The 6,039-nt window shown below is 47.4% G+C and overlaps 1 pseudogene; it reads left to right on the top strand.

The window, feature by feature from the left end:
* The first annotated feature begins 423 nt into the window (after window positions 1-423).
* LOC123408533 lies at window positions 424-2,074 on the top strand (annotated as a pseudogene).
* The last annotated feature ends 3,965 nt before the right edge of the window (window positions 2,075-6,039 follow it).

The following is a 6,039-nucleotide window of genomic DNA, read 5'->3' on the forward strand; positions in this document are numbered from 1 at the left end:
GGACGCCTCTTCCCCCCTCCAAGCAAGCTCCCGAAGCTCCGGCGCGCGCCGCACACGTCGCCGCGGCCGTGCTCATCCGCTTGCCATCACTCAACTATATAAGGCCCTCATATGAGCCCTTTGAGCTCGCCTCCAGCCTCGCCATTTCCTCTTGGTCCTCCCCGGCCCCTCACCCACGTTCTCGGAGCTCTCCTCACCCCCAATTGCCGCCATGGCCGCCGCCGAGCCCCTTTGAGATTCGGTCGACCCCGAGCCTCTCCCTACCTCTAACCACCATCTCCGCCTTCCCCTCGTCACCATGACTCTCCCTAGCGCCTCGGCTTCCCTCCTCCGCCATGAGGCCAGTGTGCCCAACTCTGGCCGAAGCCGCTGCCCATCACGGCCGTCGCCCCGCTCGCCTAGGCGCTCTCCGGTGGTCGTGCTATGGGCACAAGGGTACGACGCCTCCCCCTCTTGCCGGCGGTGGCCGAAGCGTCTCTGGAGATGGCCGGAGCCAGCCGGACGAGCGCCGGCGCCGGTGCTCTGTATCTGCTCTGCAAGAGGAAGAAGAAGGAGGCAGTGGAGAGAGAGAGAAGTCAGCGCTGGGACCCACCCGTCAGCGTGACTAATGAAGTCAACGCGGGCCCCACCTGTAAGCCCTGGACTTCAAACGTCCATATCTCCGCGATCCTAACTCCGATTTCGGTGATTCCAAAGCCCACATCTTCGTATCGTCGAGCCCGTCAAGATGGTAATATTTCCACCATGTGATCACACAGTGAAAATGACCATGTTGCCCTTTCCGTAAACAGCCCCTCCTCCGAGAGAGAACTGTTTCCGGCAATTCCTTCCGCGAGCTTCTCGCACTTCTTCCCGATGGTTCCCCCATCCCAGGCAAGCCACAACTCTCATCTGCTTAATCGCACTTCAAGCATAGCTTAGTTAACTATTTTAATCACAAGTATATCTGTTTATAGTCTCGAGGTTGAGGATGCAATAGTTGAATAGATGACTACCGTGTTGAATATTTTTACCCACTAATTTACACTATACTATTGAGATTACTGTCTATGATTACTTTGTGTTTCATCCGACAGTTTATAGATAGGGATCAACAGTAGTAGCTTGAGCTTATCGGATTACTATGACATCGAAGTGTCAGCTACGGACATATTATTCGGGATAAGATAACCTAGTTGGTTGATCGGAGTCACCTGTCCGGACTTATCAGTGCAGCCACATTTGCCGATATGGGACGACCTGAACTTGGTCTGATTGCGTGCTCTTTCACCAGTACCTCCAAAGAGGGAGGGTTATGCACGCGTGCTACCTTGGCCTGGTAGGCGGTGATAACCCTGTGTGCCAGTTGAGTTGTTTGGGGTACCCGTCCCCGTTTGGGACAATTTAGTTTGGCCACGACGGTGGCAGGTGTCATGAGGACACAGGGCCACCCAGGACAGGACTCCGGGGGAGAATGATTGTCGGTGGTACGATGAGAGAGTCACGGGTCACGCAGGTTTCATTGGAGCAATGCTGGTCCACCCGAATGGGATCACGAGGTCAGTGCTCCGTAGTGTGGGTAAAGTGTACAACCTCTACAGAGTGTAAAACCTATCCGAATAGCCGCGTCCACGGTATTGGACAACCCGACAAGACCTCAGTAGGTGGTCAACTATAATTATGCTAGTAATGATGGAAGAACTCGTCTGAGTATGATAACAGTTGGGCATCGTGTCGATGATAAGTCTTGGTATCCGTCTTGAGGATACTTGCTAAAGGATCTTGGTAAGATCCCATGAGTTGGTGTCACCCGAGTACGGTGAGAGTAGCCTGGTATAGTTATTTTTCAACTACCCCATTAGTGATAACAAATCTTTACCAAATCTTGATTGGTATGATGTTGTCTTGCCTTAATGCTAATGTTTGTTGTGAGCTTGCGAGTACATTCAAAGTACTCACCTGGCTTGTCATGCCAGTTTGCAGGTCAGCCTTGATTGCTTGCTTGTCGAGGATTCCGTGTTGCGAGCTAGGATGCGCGTTCCAGCCAGAGTCCCTGCGGAGTGGAGTTCATCATCGGTCGTTGTTCCGCTGTTAGTGTAGAATTTATCGTAGGCAGGTGTAGTATCGCCAAGGCGATGTAATCCATGTATCCTTGTAGTCTTTTCCATAGTAATAAAGAGCTGATTTGTTCTATGCCAACGGTTCCGTATTCTAGAAGACTCGTCCTTGGGCTGGAATATGGGGCGTTCCTGTTTCCTTTGAGCCGGGGTGCCACAAGAGTTGGTATCAGAGCAGGTCTGGCTGATGTAGCCCTAGACCGCGCGAGCATTAGTAACCAGTAGTGTAGGATCCAGTTGGTTTGCTGCACTTGTTTGTTGCATTTGATTGTGCATAGCATGCATATAGACTAGATATTTTATCACTAACAATGGATCTGGTGAGTGTAGGTGGTATCCGTTTTGATTCACCACATGCGCTCTCCAGCTTGCATTCCTATTCCTTGGTGTGGTGTCACCTTCGCTCCAACGGAGTGATGCCAAGGTACTTGGTTGTGTCGATTCCTTGTCGGATTGATGCACCGGTACCACACCAACCCATTCTCTTCAACCGCCCTATGGTCTCTAGCCGTGTTGGCAACTCTTACTGATCCTGCTTATCAGAAAAGGGTAATGCTCGCAAGCCCTTCTTTTCATCGTTACCCTTTCTGCCATCCATTCTCTGGACGAGTATGGTTTTCTCCGTACGCTTGATGATAACGTGGTCGAAACCCCCATGTTCCGACCCACGACCACCAAGTTCATCCTGGCCACCGTGTTCGTCCAGACAGAACTGGTGTAAGCCCCTGTTTGGTGTAGCTTTGTTTACACCAACTCCGTTCCACACATTAATTCACATTCGTGCACAACACACAACATGTTAGACCGTAGTATCGGAGTTCTTGCGAGATTTTTGTGCTTAAGTAGGAATGCATATCATTGCTGTGAATAGCGGTAGAATATGATATTGCCTATGTGTGATCTTGATACTTTGTGTGTTTGTCGTTCGTTTCTTTCTTAGGGCCTTTGGTGTTACCTTATTTTCCCCTTATGGAAGTTGCTCACCAACACTGGACTCAAAGAATCAGTGAAGAGACAATCATTGGAAGGCTCAGTTCAGCAATATAGTAATTTTAGCAGACTGCATTATATCGGGAATATCGAGCCTGAATATAAATGATACCCGGACTAGATGAGTTATCAACATCAAGTATACATCAGTACAACTTTCGCGACAACAATCATCGAATCAGCAAGAAGGCAAGGATATGTACATTCTGAGTCAAAGGTATGATTCATATACACGGCTGAATCTGTGATGAGAACAATTTGAAACCCTCTATACTACGGAAGGAAGTCAGAAGAAGCTATGAACTTAGTGTTCAACAAGAAGGATAGCCGAATACCCTGTTGAACACAGCAAGTAACCGACAACAGGAACATTAAGGACATATCCATGCACTTAGCTGGCATATGGCAAAAAGAAAGCTTCAGACAGCCATACCTCTCCAGTAAGTTATCACGGCAAGTTTCCGACATAAGGTACCGAGTCTTACCCAGCAAGTCTGTAAGGAAGGAAAGAATTTGAGATATGGTACCCAATCTTCTTTAGAAGCTACCCCGACAGAAGTTTCGAGAATAAGCTACCCGGTCTTCTTTGACATGATACCCTTGATGACTTACAAGACGAGCTAAGTAACCCTTGATGGGAAGGCATCACATTCTCACTGGTACAAGTCATTCCACTGACAGTTGGCAGCATATGACCATTTGTTCCAAGGATCAGATCCGCAACAGTGGGTCAGAAGACAAAGTAGTCAGTCAAGACACAAGCCTACTTCAGGAATCAAGTGCTCAGCCGCATATACTCAATAGATATGGTGGACATGCTACCAAGTCCATACAAGTCAATCATACAATGATGCTAGCCCGGTGAGAATCCGACTATTGCAGGGGCTATGTGAGAAGAAGGAACGTCATCTATACGCTTCAGAGAGATGACCAACAACCTATGGATAAGCTGTATGGGACACAGATGAACCCTTGCCCGTCTTTCTTTGATGACGGCACCACGCCTGTATTCTGAGATGTTTTCGACCGTCCGGGGTGGATGCCGACTTTTATTTCTCTTGTCAGCAACTGGCTCGTGTTCTCAGCTGCTTTTTTCGGCCGTCTCGGACATTTGTTGAATTTCTTTTCGTAGTAGTGACCCTATGCTCTCAACTCTTTCTCGGCCGTCTTAGGGAACTGCTACTTTCTTCTTATCGACACCGTCTCATGCTCTGAGCTGCTTTTCAGCCGTCTTGAGTCGGGGTTGAGTTACTCCAGTAATGTCCCAGATCTGAGTTATAAAGACCGTTCTGGTGGCTACTGGTTTATTTGCCGGTTTTATCCAAGGGTTCAGACGGTCGTTACCCTACAGTTACAACTTGTTAAGTAATATGCTTGCAGGAACATGGTACCTTGCAGCACCCATGGTCATCCGAAGAATAAAGAACACGACAGGCCAAGCTCTTTCAGCTAAGCACCTAGGCAATGAGAATTATAATGAAAGAGCAAGATTGCCCATACAGGTATGGTAATGGTTACAAGATCAACATTATGTATATGCTCAAAACAGTCTAGTTCGATACCAATCACCGTGGGAACACACCCATGAGGTCTATTCCTTTTGCAAGGACCATATATCAAGCCAACCCACTCAGCCCAACCAGATAAGCTCAGCACCGTTAAAGAAGATACTCAAATCTATGAAGACTACTCAGCAGATGACAACAACAGTGTCAAAGGATTACACGACCCATCATCCAGTTAAAGGTGTCGACAGACAGGACAACCAGAATGTGGGACAACAACCTCGAAGCAGGTGTCCGTGCATATGGGAATCAGTCAAAAGATAGTTTGTCGTGAAGAGATATTTCTGCCAGAACCTCCGACAGTCAAGTCAGCATACATACACGAATGGAAGCCAGAGTATCATCTGAGGATCCATTAAAACAAACCCCTTCAGAGCCAGACAGTTAGTCAGTTAAAACTTACCAGAAGTATCATACTAAGGTAAGAAGGAAACCCGAGTTGGAAATGGTTTCCTCAAGTAAGGATATCTATGTTGAACCTTCAAATCTCGAGGACGAGATTTCTTTAAGGGGGGTAGGTTTGTAACACCCTTTATTTTGCCTATTTCTTTTTTCTTTTGATTTTGGGCTGGTTTTGCTTTTTGTGGCTTGATACTTTTGAGACCTAAAGGGATTACCCTTGATTTCTTTTCCCTAGTGGCTTGTGCTACGTCAACAAAAGTACTTCCCTGGCAATGGTGCCAGAGATCCTTCTGTCGTCTCCTGAGCTTGCGTTGGTTTTTCCCTTGAAGAGGAAAGGGTGATGCAGCACAGGAGCAGTAAGTATTTCCCTCAGTTTGAGAACCAAGGTATCAATCAAGTAGGAGAATCTCGTCAAGTCCAAAGTACCTGCGCAAACACAAAAGAGCTTGCACCCAACGCTATAAAGGGGTTGTCAATCCCTTCAAGATTGATTGCAAAGTGAGATGTGAAGGCGGAAAGTGCAACGAAGTAAAAAGTGTAAGGCTGAAAATATGGTGTGGAGTAGACCCGGGGGCCATAGTGTTCACTAGAGGCTTCTCTCAAAATAGCAAGTATTATAGTGGGTTAACAAATTACTGTCGAGCAATTGATAGAACCGCACAAAGTCATGACGATATCTAAGGCAATGATCATACATATAGGCATCACGTCCGAGACAAGTAGACCCATACTTTCTGCATCTACTACTATTACTCCACACATCGACCGCTATCCAGCATGCATCTAGTGTATTGAGTTCATGACGAACAGAGTAACGCCTTAAGCAAGATGACATGATGTAGAGGGATAATCTCAAACCAATGATGAAAACCCCATTTTTTTTACCCTTGATGGCAACAACACGATGCGTTCCTCGCTACCCCTTCTGTCACTGGGTGAGGTCACCGCACGGTATGAACCCAAAACCAAGCACTTCTCCCATTGCA

This window comes from Hordeum vulgare, chromosome 7H (genome assembly GCF_904849725.1).
Source record: "Hordeum vulgare subsp. vulgare chromosome 7H, MorexV3_pseudomolecules_assembly, whole genome shotgun sequence".
Taxonomy (NCBI): Eukaryota; Viridiplantae; Streptophyta; class Magnoliopsida; order Poales; family Poaceae; genus Hordeum; species Hordeum vulgare.